This window comes from Azolla caroliniana, unplaced genomic scaffold (assembly GCF_043228905.1).
Source record: "Azolla caroliniana isolate FFs.n. ecotype wild unplaced genomic scaffold, voAzoCaro1.0.p SCAF_5, whole genome shotgun sequence".
Taxonomy (NCBI): Eukaryota; Viridiplantae; Streptophyta; class Polypodiopsida; order Salviniales; family Salviniaceae; genus Azolla; species Azolla caroliniana.
Genome location: NW_028230440.1, coordinates 17,978,045 through 17,991,748, shown reverse-complemented (window position 1 = coordinate 17,991,748; position 13,704 = coordinate 17,978,045). Strand labels below are relative to the sequence as shown.

At 44.6% G+C, this 13,704-nt stretch overlaps 11 non-coding genes across 11 annotated transcripts; all 11 read right to left on the bottom strand.

Annotated features, from left to right (window-relative positions):
* Positions 1 to 41: 41 nt before the first annotated feature.
* TRNAK-UUU (transfer RNA lysine (anticodon UUU)) lies at positions 42 to 114 on the bottom strand. The gene has a single exon. It is a non-coding gene; the product is annotated as a tRNA-Lys (tRNA).
* Positions 115 to 409: 295 nt separating this feature from the next.
* TRNAK-UUU (transfer RNA lysine (anticodon UUU)) lies at positions 410 to 482 on the bottom strand. The gene has a single exon. It is a non-coding gene; the product is annotated as a tRNA-Lys (tRNA).
* Positions 483 to 777: 295 nt separating this feature from the next.
* On the bottom strand, positions 778 to 850 carry TRNAK-UUU (transfer RNA lysine (anticodon UUU)). The gene has a single exon. It is a non-coding gene; the product is annotated as a tRNA-Lys (tRNA).
* A 295-nt stretch (positions 851 to 1,145) lies between these two features.
* Positions 1,146 to 1,218, bottom strand: TRNAN-GUU (transfer RNA asparagine (anticodon GUU)). The gene has a single exon. It is a non-coding gene; the product is annotated as a tRNA-Asn (tRNA).
* A 295-nt stretch (positions 1,219 to 1,513) lies between these two features.
* Positions 1,514 to 1,586, bottom strand: TRNAK-UUU (transfer RNA lysine (anticodon UUU)). Its single transcript has one exon. It is a non-coding gene; the product is annotated as a tRNA-Lys (tRNA).
* A 295-nt stretch (positions 1,587 to 1,881) lies between these two features.
* TRNAK-UUU (transfer RNA lysine (anticodon UUU)) lies at positions 1,882 to 1,954 on the bottom strand. The gene has a single exon. It is a non-coding gene; the product is annotated as a tRNA-Lys (tRNA).
* Positions 1,955 to 2,249: 295 nt separating this feature from the next.
* On the bottom strand, positions 2,250 to 2,322 carry TRNAK-UUU (transfer RNA lysine (anticodon UUU)). Its single transcript has one exon. It is a non-coding gene; the product is annotated as a tRNA-Lys (tRNA).
* A 294-nt stretch (positions 2,323 to 2,616) lies between these two features.
* On the bottom strand, positions 2,617 to 2,689 carry TRNAN-GUU (transfer RNA asparagine (anticodon GUU)). The gene has a single exon. It is a non-coding gene; the product is annotated as a tRNA-Asn (tRNA).
* A 295-nt stretch (positions 2,690 to 2,984) lies between these two features.
* TRNAK-UUU (transfer RNA lysine (anticodon UUU)) lies at positions 2,985 to 3,057 on the bottom strand. Its single transcript has one exon. It is a non-coding gene; the product is annotated as a tRNA-Lys (tRNA).
* Positions 3,058 to 3,290: 233 nt separating this feature from the next.
* TRNAK-UUU (transfer RNA lysine (anticodon UUU)) lies at positions 3,291 to 3,363 on the bottom strand. Its single transcript has one exon. It is a non-coding gene; the product is annotated as a tRNA-Lys (tRNA).
* A 233-nt stretch (positions 3,364 to 3,596) lies between these two features.
* Positions 3,597 to 3,669, bottom strand: TRNAK-UUU (transfer RNA lysine (anticodon UUU)). Its single transcript has one exon. It is a non-coding gene; the product is annotated as a tRNA-Lys (tRNA).
* Between the last annotated feature and the right edge of the window lie 10,035 nt (positions 3,670 to 13,704).

Sequence of the window (13,704 nt, the reverse complement as noted above, 5' to 3'; positions counted from 1 at the left end):
GGAAGTGAAGTTTGAGAAAGCAAGAGATCGGTTAAACTTCTCGCCGTCTGCGGGAATCGAACCCACGACCACGTGGTTAAAAGCCACGTGCTCTACCGGCTGAGCTAAGACGGCCATGTTGCGTGTCCTAGGTTGTAGAATTATATTATGATGGTGAATCTATGCGAGAGACACTCTCCCCTCATCTTCGAGAGAGAAAAAGAGCGTGCACATCAATGTAAAGAAACACGACCGACTTCTCATACTAAACCTCGCCCACATGACAAGGTTGCTCAATATATGCATATTATACAAGAAGTCACACTAATCCTCCCCCACAAGACAAGGTTGCTCAATGTATGCATATGATACAACGAATGCATGGAATGGGAAGTGAAGTTTGAGAAAGCAAGAGATCGGTTAAACTTCTCGCCGTCTGCGGGACTCGAACCCACGACCACGTGGTTAAAAGCCACGCGCTCTACTGGCTGAGCTAAGACGGCCATGTCGCGTGTCCTAGGTTGTAGAATTATATTATGATGGTGAATCTATGCGAGAGACACTCTCTCCTCATCTTCGAGAGAGAAAAAGAGCGTGCACATCAATGTAAAGAAACACGACCGACATCTCATACTAAACCTAGCCCACATGATAAGGTTGCTCAATATATGCATATTGTACAAGAAGTCACACTAATCCTCGCCCACAAGACAAGGTTGCTCAATGTATCCATATGATACAACGAATGACTGGAATGGGAAGTGAAGTTTGAGAAAGCAAGAGATCGGTTAAACTTCTCGCCGTCTGTGGGAATCGAACCCACGACCACGTGGTTAAAAGCCATGCGCTCTACTGGCTGAGCTAAGACGGCCATGTCGTGTGTCCTAGGTTGTAGAGTTATATTATGATGGTGAATCTATGCGAGAGACACTCTCTCCTCATCTTCCAGAGAGAAAAAGAGCATGCACATCAATGTAAAGAAACACGACCGACTTCTCATACTAAACCTAGCCCACATGATAAGGTTGCTCAATATATGCATATTATACAAGAAGTCACACTAATCCTCGCCCACAAGACAAGGTTGCTCAATGTATCCATATGATACAACGAATGAATGGAATGGGAAGTGAGGTTTGAGAAAGCAAGATATCGGTTAAACTTCTCGCCGTCTGCGGCAATCGAACCCACGATCACGTGGTTAACAGTCACGCGCTCTACCGGTTGAGCTAAGACGGCCATGTCGCGTGTCCTATGTTGTAGAATTATATTATGATGGTGAATCTATGCGAGAGACACTCTCTCCTCATCTTCGAGAGAGAAAAAGAGCATGCACATCAATGTAAAGAAACACGACCGACTTCTCATACTAAATCTCGCCCACATGACAAGGTTGCTCAATATATGCATATTGTACAAGAAGTCACACTAATCCTCGCCCACAAGACAAGGTTGCTCAATGTATGCATATGATACAACGAATGCATGGAATGGGAAGTGAAGTTTGAGAAAGCAAGAGATAGGTTAAACTTCTTGCCGTCTGCGGGAATCGAACCCACGACCACGTGGTTAAAAGCCACGCGCTCTACCGGCTGAGCTAAGACGGCCATATCGTGTGTGCTCGATTGTAGAATTATATTATGATGGTGAATCTATGCGAGAGACACTCTCTCCTCATCTTCGAGAGAGAAGATGAACATGCATATCAATGTAAAGAAACAGGACCGACTTCTCATACTAAACCTCGCCCACATGATAAGGTTGCTCAATATATGCATATTGTACAAGAAGTCACACTAATCCTCGCCCACAAGACAAGGTTGCTCAATGTATGCATATGATACAACGAATGCATGGAATGGGAAGTGAAGTTTGAGAAAGCAAGAGATCGGTTAAACTTCTCGTCGTCTGCGGGAATCGAACCCACGACCACGGGGTTAAAAGCCAAGCGCTCTACCGGCTGAGCTAAGATGGCCATGTTGTGTGTCCTCGATTGTAGAATTATATTATGATGGTGAATCTATGGGAGAGACACTCTCTCCTCATCTTCGAGAGAGAAGATGAACATACATATCAATGTAAAGAAACAGGACCGACTTCTCATACTAAACCTCGCCCACATGACAAGGTTGCTCAATATATGCATATTGTACAAGAAGTAACACTAATCCTCGCCCACAAGACAAGGTTGCTCAATGTAAGCATATGATACAATGAATGCATGGAATGGGAAGTGAAATTTGAGAAAGCAAGAGATCGGTTAAACTTCTTGCCGTCTGTGGGAATCGAACCCACGACCACGTGGTTAAAAGCCACGCGCTCTACCGGCTGAGCTAAGACGGCCATGTCGTATGTCTAGGTTTTAGAGTTATATTATGATGGTGAATCTATGCGAGAGACACTCTCTCCTCATCTTCCAGAGAGAAAAAGAGCATGCACATCAATGTAAAGAAACACGACCGACTTCTCATACTAAACCTAGCCCACATGATAAGGTTGCTCAATATATGCATATTATACAAGAAGTCACACTAATCCTCGCCCACAAGACAAGGTTGCTCAATGTATCCATATGATACAACGAATGAATGGAATGGGAAGTGAGGTTTGAGAAAGCAAGATATTGGTTAAACTTCTCGCCGTCTGCGGCAATCGAACCCACGATCACGTGGTTAACAGCCACGCGCTCTACCGGTTGAGCTAAGACGGCCATGTCGCGTGTCCTAGGTTGTAGAATTATATTATGATGGAGAATCTATGCGAGAGACACTCTCTCCTCATCTTCGAGAGAGAAAAAGAGCATGCACATCAATGTAAAGAAACACGACCGACTTCTCATACTAAATCTCGCCCACATGACAAGGTTGCTCAATATATGCATATTGTACAAGAAGTCACACTAATCCTCGCCCACAAGTCAAGGTTGCTCAATGTATGCATATGATACAAAGAGTGAATGGAATGGGAAGTGAAGTTTGAGAAAGCAAGAGATAGGTTAAACTTCTCGCCGTCTGTGGGAATCGAACCCACAACCACGTGGTTAAAAGCCACGCGCTCTACCGGCTGAGCTAAGACGGCCATATCGTGTGTCCTAGGTTGCTCAATGTATACATATTGTACAAAGAATGCATCAAATGTGAAAGAAAGTTTGAGAAAGCAAGAGATGGTTGAGCTTCTCTCCGTCTGTGGAAACCAAACCAACAACCACGTGGTAAAAAGCAAGAGATGGTTGCTCAATGTATGCATATTATACAACGAGTGCATGGAATGGGAAGTGAAGTTTGAGAAAGCAAGAGATAGGTTAAACTTCTCGCCGTCTGTGGGAATCGAACCCACAACCACGTGGTTAAAAGCCACGCGCTCTACCGGCTGAGCTAAGACGGCCATATCGTGTGTCCTAGGTTGCTCAATGTATACATATTGTATAACGAATGCATCAAATGTGAAAGAAAGTTTGAGAAAGCAAGAGATGGTTGAGCTTCTCTCCGTTTGTGGAAACCAAACCAACAACCACGTGGTAAAAAGCAAGAGATGGTTGCTCAATGTATGCATATTATACAACGAGTGCATGGAATGGGAAGTGAAGTTTGAGAAAGCAAGAGATAGGTTAAACTTCTCGCCGTCTGTGGGAATCGAACCCACGACCACGTGGTTAAAAGACACGCGCTCTAGCGGCTGAGCTAAGACGGCCATGTTGTGTGTCCCAAGCTGTAGAATTATATTATGATGGTCAATCTATGCGAGAGACACTCTCTCCTCATTTTCGAGAGGGATGCAAATCAATGTACGGAAACATGATTAACTTCTCATACTAAACCTTGCCCACAAGATAAGGTTCCTCAATGTGTGGATATTGTATAAGATGTCATACTAAACCTCGCCCACAAGACAAGGTTGATATTATGCTCAACCGAACCTTTCGAATGTGTCAAACCTCTTTCAACAACAATTTACATTCGGTTGATGTCATTAACAACACGTCTTATCCCAAAAATTCGGCATGTACCTTCATTCCCCATACGGACACAACCGTGACAAGCATCTCCGGTCTGGTGTCAGGTGGAACAACGCTCCGGAATTGACAACCTACGTTGTCTCGTCACTGACAAGATTTAACTCATTCTCCTCAGTAATGAGCATTAGTTCTTCTTCACTTGTCGCGATTGCCGATGTTCCCTTCCAATCCGGGCCTCTCTAGTCCAAACCGTTTTGGTCCAAACTCTTCTTCAAATCGGTAGTGCCGGTTTCTTTCTCTTTCTAGAAGTGCCGACAGTTTTTTTGGAAGTGCCCCGACTTCCCACAATATAAGCAGGTAGGCCTCTCCCTTGACTTTGACCTCGCCCCCGATTTGTCCCGATTTTGGGGACTCCAATACCGGCCTCTTCCCCAGTTGGTGGTCATCTTCCGTGACCAAGAACTTCGGATCGGTTTCAGGCTCCCAGTCCTTCCAGTGAGCTTCTTCATCTAGCAAGCTTGACTTGACTCTTGCTAGGGACAACTGTTTTCCTTCCGGCCCAACGTGACAACCAACGTCTTCCAACTATCCAGGAGGGAACCGAGCAGGAGTAATGCGAGTACCTCATCGGCGAGAGGTACTTCCAACGAGGTTGCTTGATGTATCAACCCCTGGAAGGTATTCATGTGCTCCACCATACTAGAGCCGTCTTGGTACCGGAGCCTCACTAACTTTCGGAATACCAAAACCGATTAACGACATTCTTGTTCTGGAACACGATGCCGATCTTCTCCCAGAGTTCATGAGCCTTACTTTCTTCATTGAAGTTGTTGTCTAGACTCATGTCGATGAAGCACAGAATGTATGCCGTCGTCTTCATGTGCATCACCTCCCACACTGTGGCATTGATCTTATCCGGTCTCTTGTCCCCGAACTAAACTGGCAACCAAAGATCTTTAATCACCAACATATCCCTCATCCTCGACTTCCACACTGAGTAGTTAGATCCGGTGAGCTTGAACATGCCGCCGAACGATTCTTCCATTTCTTGTGTTGTTCGGTCTGATACCAGATTGAAGAGAACAACGAGGAATATTGCTCGGCCACAACCGAGTACTGAATCACTTGAATGAGAATGAAACATAGAAATGGGAAATAGAGAGTGAACGCACGTATATACACAAGCAATAGAGAGTACTCAAGATGTTTACGTAGAAAACCCTAATAGGGAAAAAACCACAGGAGCCCACAAACTCCAAACTATCACTATATGATAAAGGTACAATCAGAGACTTGGAGGCAAAGACCTCGAGCTCTGTTTCTTCGCCGAGCGGCGGTTACAAAAGAGTATCATTCTGTATCTCCTCTCTCTCTCTTTCTCTCTCTCTCTCTCTCTAGAACAGTTATCCTCATACAACAATATGACAACAACTCTAACAAAGTGATTGCTCTAAGTCATATTTATACTCATCTGAACTTAGAACTATTTACAAATAAAGCCTCAATAGCCATACTCAAAACATATTTACAAATATATCTTCTCTTTCGGTTCTCACCGGATCCATCCGATACGGTTTCCGGATCTCTTCCGGTTCTCAAGGGTCATCCCAATCCAGTTTTCAAATCTCTTTCAATTCTCATCGGGTCCTCTTCATTCATAACCAGATCCCATCCAGAGGGACCGATTTCCAAGAGGTTAAACTTCTCACCGTCTGTGGGAATCAAACCCACGACCACATGGTTAAAAGCCACGATTTCTACCCGCTGAGCTAAGACGGCCATGTAGTGTGTCTTAGGTGGTAGAATTATATTATGACGGTGATTCTATGCGAAACACACTCTCTCCTCATTTTTGAGAGTGAAAAAGACCATGCAAATCAATGTAGGGAAACACGACCGACTTCATCCAAAACCTCGCCCACAAGATACGGTTTCACAATGTATGAATATTGTACAAGAATTCATATACTAAACCTCGCCCACGAAACAAAGTTGCTCAATGTATGCATATTGTACAACGAATGCATCAAATGGGGAGGAAAGTTTGAGAAAGCAAGAGATGGTTGAACTTCTCTCTGTCTGTGGGAACCGAACTAACAACCATGTGGTTAAAAGCCACGCGCTCTACCAGCTGAGCTAAGACGACCATCCGATATAATGTAAGTTTGTCCTACGTTGTAAAATTATATTATGATGGTTGATCAACCTGTGTTTTCTAGAACCCATGTTCCACCATGAAGGATTGGAACTTCTTGTACCATTGGCGTGGAGCTTGTTTCAACTGATACAAGCTTTTCTTCAGTCGACACACCAGATTCTCTTTCCCTTTCTCCACAAAGCCTTTGGGCTGCTGCATGTCAATTTCTTCATCTAGCTCCCCTTGCAAGAATGTCGTCTTGACATCCAACTATTCGATCTCCAAATCCATGCTAGCAGCTATGCTCAGAACAGTTCTAATGGATGTATTCTTCACGACTAGAGCGAATATTTTGTCAAAGTTGACGCCCTTTTTCTATTGGAAACTCTTCACAACAATGCGGGCTTTATACCTAGGTGCACTGTCAACTTCTCCAATCTTCACCTTGTAGACCCATTTGTTTCAGACTGCTCTCTTACCTTTTGGGTAATTCTATCAGGTCGTAGGTGTAGTTTTCGTGCAAGGAGTCCATCTCATCTTGCATCGTGTTCAACCATTTCTCTCTGTGTTCGTCGGCAATGGCTTCATCATAGCATTCTGGCTCACCTTCATCAGTCAAGAGGATGTATTGACTGGCATTTGTTGTCGATACTCTCCTTTCTCAGAGTGGGTATCTCCTCCCACTCGTTGTCGGCTCTCGTTCGAGCGTCTCTGTCGACTCTCCTCTTTGCTTGGGTTCATATATGTCGATCAGCTTTTGAAGGTTAGACGAATCCAACTCGTATTCCTTGATTGATCTTAACAACTCAGCCGACTCAGACTCATAGTCAGTCGGTCTCTCCGAGTCAACTGACTCGGATTCGGCTGTGCGAACTGTATCGGTTCGCTTGGCCTCAAGTCGATAGTAGTAGGGGTTGACTAGGTAGACAATTCCGACTTCTATTGCTTCCAGTCCTCTATCATCTTGTCTTCCAAGAAGAATACATCCCAAAAACTCACTACTTTCTTGTCGACTAGGTCCCATAGCCTATAGCCGAAATCATCTTCTGAGTATCCCATGAATATGCATGCTTTCGACTTATTGCCGAGCTTCAACCTCTGATCCTTAGCCACATGCATATACACTAGGCATCCAAACACCTTCAGGTGTCGATAGAAGACATCCTTTCCTATCCACACCCTTTGTGGGACAACACCTTTCAACGGTACTGAGGGGGACCTATTGATCAGATAAATAGTCGCATACATCGCCTCAACCCAATATATTTTCGACAGTTTAGCATGCGACATCATGCTCCTTACTCTCTCCATGATTTTCCAGTTCATCCTCTCTGCAAGCCCGTTCAACTCATGGGTCTTCGGTACTGTGTATTCGATTCGAATACCTTGGGCCTTGTAGTATTCCTCAAACTGCCCTTTATATTCACCACCATTATCAGTTCTGACAACCTTTAACTTCAGATCTGACTCCCATTCAGCTCTTGCCTGGAACTCCTTGAAAAATGACAGTACTTGATCTTTTGACTTTAGTACAAAAGCCCACAACTTCCAACTATAGTCGTCGATGAAAGTCACAAAATATTGTCCGCCTAGATGCGATGGAGCATCTACATAACACACATCCATGTGTACCAATTCTAGTGCAACTTCTCTTCTTCTTGGTGGCCGTGTGTGGAATGCTGCTCTATTCTGCTTTCCGACTAAGCAGTCGACATACTTCTCTAGGTGCACTCCCTTTACTTCTGGTAGAATCTTCTGGTCGGCCAACAGATGCAGTCCCTTCTCACTCATGTGGCCTAACCTCTTATGCCATATCTGTCGTGCCAAGTCGGCTACCACATTAATTTCCGACTTGCTCAGTCGGGCTTGCATCATATACAATGTGCCTTCCTTTTGTGCTCGGGCCATTATGAGGTTTCCACAACAGAACTTCCACTTGCCATTCCGAAAGCTACCACTGTAGCCTTCGTCATCTAGTCCTCCAGTAGATATCAGGTTCAGTCTGATATCGGGGACATGTCGAACATCCTTTAGAGTTAGCCAACACCCTGTCGACGTCTTCAGGCAGACACATCCGACTCCGGCTATCTTGCACTCCCCATTGTCACCCATCTTTACATAACCATGATACCCAGCTATGTAAGTCGAGAAATACTCTGTCGACGGAGTTATATGGAAAGATGCACCGGAGTCGATCACCCAAGTGCATTCCTCAATCGCTTGGTTTGCACTTGTCTGTTCATAGATGAACAAAAGTTTTTCATTGCTCGTAGCAATGGTTGAAGTGCCCTTTTCATTAGGAATATTCCTGGGTTTGACACCATTACCAACACCTTTGTCATTCCTCGCGTGTCAGCAGACCTTCTAGAAGTGTCCAGGTTTTCCACAATAGAAGCACACAAGCTTTCCTCTGGACTTCGACCTGGCTTGAGACTTTTCTCTCCTTGGTGGACTACTTTGCCGGTTTCTTCCCCTTTCGGTATGTTGAGTCAAATTTGACTCCGACTAGACTAGGACACCCTTGTCCTTCCTTCTCTCTTCCTCGTTCAGGATGCTTGTCTTCACCATTTGTAAAGACAAGTTCTCTTCTTGACAGGAGGTGCTGAGAGTAACCGAGAGGTTCTCCCAGCTATTCGGTAGTGTGCACATCAGCAGGATGGCCTGCATAGCATCATCACGGGGAAACTTGGTTGCAGCAAGTTGATTTAAATACCCATGAATGTGCCGATGTATTTGACGATGCTCTCATCGTCTTAGTACTTCAGTCATACGATCTTTCTCATCAATGAGGTTTTATTGAGGGTGTTCTTCCTCTCATATAGACCTAACAACTTCTACCACATCTCGTGGGCATTTGTGTCATTTGCCAAATGCTGAAGGACACTTACATCGATGCACTGTCAGATGGTGGCCACCACCTTTCTGTTAAGAAGCTTCCATTCTGACTCTAATACCCCCATGGGTATTTCTGCTATGTCGATCGCTCGTACAGGTCTTTGACTATGAGAAGGTCCTCCATCTTTATCTTCGAGTCTACATAGTTCTGAGAGTTTAGAACTATCATTCCTAGGAAGCCTATGAGCCACTCACACCTCCTTCCATGCTTGCACGTCAAGCTTTGATACTAGTTTATTGAGAAGCGAATCATCAATCCACAAGAGGGGATGCGCTGAAAATACACAGTTCGGAAACACAAAAAAATAATGTACACAGATTTGATGTGGAAACCCTAAAACGGGAGAAAACCACATAGAACAGAGCTTCAGTATACATTGGATATACAATGACGAGATTAGAGTACAAAACTCTCTACACCGAGTGCATCAACTACACAGGGCTCTTGGCGTATGCTGTTACAGAACATAGCTATGGCACCGCTCGCTCTCGCTCTCTCTCCTCTTGTTCACACTCTTCCCTATCGCTTGCTACAATAGAGAAAACACAAACTATTCTTGCAACCCTCACTACAACGTTTGTCGTAGGTGTATCTATACTAACACATTGTATTTGCTATTTACAAGTGTAGCCCCTACTATACACCACAACTATTATTATCTATAATAATAATAAATAGCTATCAGCTGACTCTAGGATCAAATGTTCAGTCGGTCCGACTAGTCGGCATAGTCATCGAGTATGTGGTCGGCCTGACTAGTTGGTTGCGTCTTCAACCTGGATCTCCTTTCTGTTGACTCACCCAGTCAACTCTCACAAGCGATTTCCTCATAGTCGACTCTTCAACCATTAGTGCTCAGCCCAAACAATTGGCTCCTCCCACTAGAGGGATATATTCCTAACATTGTGGCACAAGAGGTTGTGTCACATGAGCTAAAAAGGGATGAGAAGACTTACCGATCATAACCTCATTCCGGAGGTGAAAGACATGCAACTTGAGAGATGCACTGATTGTTTGGCCGGCAAACAAAACCAAACCTCTTTCTGGACAAGACCACCGATCAAACGGAATGCACCGCAGGAACTTGTGCATACTGATGTATGTCAAGTGGACACGAAGTGACATGCCGGATCACACTACTTCGTGACATTCATAGACGACCACAACTGGAAGCTGTGGGTCTCAGCGCTGAAGACGAAGGACCGGGTACTATCTGTCTTCAAGGACTTCCACGCGAGAGTGGAAAGGGAAACTGTCTAGAAGTTGAAGGCGATTTGACTGGACAACGGAGGAGAATACCAGGGACAATTTAAGGATTACTGTCGGTCGAAGGGAATCCGACTCAAATTCATCGTGCTAAAGACACTAGAACTGAACGTGTTAGCGGAGAAAATGAGCCGGACAGTGATAGAGAGAGTCTAGAGCATGGTTGTTTACTTACCCGTATTTAACGTTTAAATACGTATAGTACCTCATCATTTGTATAGTACGTACTATACCTCAATGTTGTTCAGTCAAATATCATGTACATTTGTCCAATACGGTATTTAACGTATTTATAATAAAACAAGTATAATACGTATTTATAAAGAAAATGTAAGTAAAACCCTAACAAAAAGGAAAAGAAAAAAAAGATTTTAGTGAAAAAGAACTCAAAGGAAGGAAGAAAGAAGAATAGAAGTGACGACGATGAAGAAGAAGAAGAAGAAGAAGAGGGAAAAGAAGATATAAACCTGTCCTGAGTGTGATAATCGCAGTAGATAGAAGAAGAAGAAGAAGAAGAAAAAGAAGAAAAGAGAAACCTATCATGAGTGTGATAATCGTAGACGATTCCGCAATCTATGAAGGCATAATTGTAAATAATTACAATTTGAAGTAGAACATCGTGATACACACTTACACTTATATATAGAATAAGGGAATGTCGACATCCATATGACTACAAGTATTTTCGGATGTGAAATGTTCAAATGTTGTATATGCATTTTAGGATGTAGAACTATATTGTACATCACAAAATTGTGTAAACATATATGTTTTTTACAATATTATAGATATTTTTTAGAAAGGTAAATAATTTTAAAATTCTAGAAGTATTTAACGTTGTCGCGTTGTTACGCGCGTGCGTGGAGAAAGGCGGGACCACGAGGGTCTTGGACTAGGGAGCGACGGAGCGTAGGAAGTCGCGCTTCACCGTTTCCGGGGGATCCCAGAAGAACACCGGAAGCTACCGAAGGGAGAGAGAGAAAGAGAGGGAACACGCGTTAACACCGACTCACGCACACACACGCGCACACACACACACACATGCCGACCCTACTCACGCCTTTATGTACAGGGAAACGCAGGAAAGGGGAAGCACCCGACACCAACAGAGACGCGAATATACACAGACAGACGCAACGTATATATATATATATAAAAGGAAGAATACATTCCCGGCGTCGAGCTAGGCTGAGGTAGGTTACAGTAGTCGTCTACTGCCAAGCCGCCGTCGGGGAGCTCTCAGCTCGTCGCGCCGAGCGGGGTCTTGCACAGGAGATGAGCTGCTGCAAACCCTAAGCGAACACGAAGGAGAAGAAGAAGAAGAAGCTAACTCTAAACCTAACGGTATACCCTCTAATGCAAAATGGGCAACCCCTCCATAAAGGGCGTTCCCTTCCTTTTATAGAACAAGGAGAGGGATGCGTTACAATGTGGGACAAATCCCGACTTTCATGGGATCGTCTATCCCGACTTGACTACTCTTCGGCGCCATAAAGGCGCCCTCAATATTCACACTAAATGTACATGGGTGCGTACACACGCTGCACCCCGCCGATGTAGCCAATGTTTCCCGGTTTCCGCTTGTGGACGAAAATCTTCACGACAACGTACTATACGTATTTTATAAGTATTTAACATATTAAAAAAACGTATTTTACGTATTTATAAATTGGGAGGTACTATACGGGTATTAATACGTTAAATACGTATGGTATCCGTACCGTACCTAACAACCGTGGTCCAGAGCATGCTAGCACATGCAAAGTTACCCAAGACGTTTTGGGCTGAGGTGTTGATGACAATGACCTATGTTATAAACAGATCACCCTCAGCACCCTTGGAAAGAGACACACCATAGGGAATATGGACCGGTAAAGACGTGTCTTACTGGCATATGAAGGCGTTCGGTTGTCTAGCTTACGTGTATGTTGCAAAGGACAAGAGAGCAAAGTTGGATCGAAAGTCTCGGCCATACATATTCCTTGGATACGGCGATGATGAGTTCGGATATCGAGTATGGGACTTGGTCGACAAGAAGGTCTTCCGGAGTCGAGATATAGTCTTCATGGAAGACAAGAACATTGCCGACTGGGAGTCGGAGAAGAAGATAGTGGACTTCGGGTCAACCAACAGAGATCAAGCGAAAGACACAAGGACCCATTCGACCGGAAGCCGGATGACACTCGAAGAACTGGCTGGATTCGGACAAGAAATCGAACCGATCGAAGAAGAAGAATTGGACACCGGAACCGGACAACACCCTAAATCCGATTTGGATGAAGAACAAATGGAGGAACCGGTGGTCGAAAATAAAGGACGGAGATATCCTCTCTAAGAGAGAAGGCCCCCCCGAAGATACCTAATGCAGAGCATGTGTTGTTGACCGACGAGGGGGAGCTAGAAAGCATTGAGGAAGCGAAGAAAGACACCCACAACAGCAAGTGGTTAAGTGCCATGCAGGACGAGATGGATTCCCTGCATGAGAACCATACATATGAATTGACGGAGTTGCCGAAAGGAAAGAGAGCGCTCCGGAACAAGTGGGTGTACAAACTGAAACTGGCAAATTCCAAAAATCCACCAAGGTATAAGGCCCGCATTGTGGTGAAGGGCTTCCAACAGAAGAAAGGAGTGGACTTGGACGAGATCTTTGCTCCGGTAGTGAAGATGACATCCATCCGGACAGTGTTGAGCATAGCGGCGAGCATGGATCTCAAGGTAGAGCAACTAGACGTCAAGATGGTGTTCCTACACGGTGATCTCATAGAAGAAATCTACATGCAACAACCGGAGGGATTTGTCAAGAAAGGGAAGGAGCACTTGGTGTGCCGGTTGAAGAAGATCTTGTACGGACTGAAGCAAGCTCCCTCGCAATGGTACCGGAAGTTTGACTCCTTCATGATTGACCAAGGATACCACAAGACGCAAGCCGACCACTATGTATTTGTGAAGAAGTTCAACGCAGGAGACTTCCTGATATTGCTGCTATACATGGACGATATGTTGATCATCGGATAGGACAGTATCAAAATCGGGATGCTGAAGAAGACCTTGAGCCGGTCATTTGCAATGAAAGATATGGGTCCGGCGAAGCAGATATTGGGGATGCACATAGTTTGAGACCAGACGAAGAAGCAATTGTGGCTATCACAGGAGAAGTACGTGACAAAGGTGCTTCAAAGGTTCAACATGTCAGATGCAAAGTTAGTGGGGTCAACACTTCCGGCAAACTGTAAGTTATCCGAAAAGCAGAGCCCGAAGACAAAGGAAGAGAAGTCGGATATGATGAACATACCATATGCCTGTGCTGTAGGAAGCTTGTTGTATGCTATGGTGTGTACCCGACCAGACATCAGATATGCAGTCGGAGCCGATTCATGAACAATCTGGTAAGAGAACATTGGGTTGCTTTCGAGTTGATTTTTCGATACCTGAATGGCACCTCGAGCATGTGCCTCCTGTTTGGCTCTG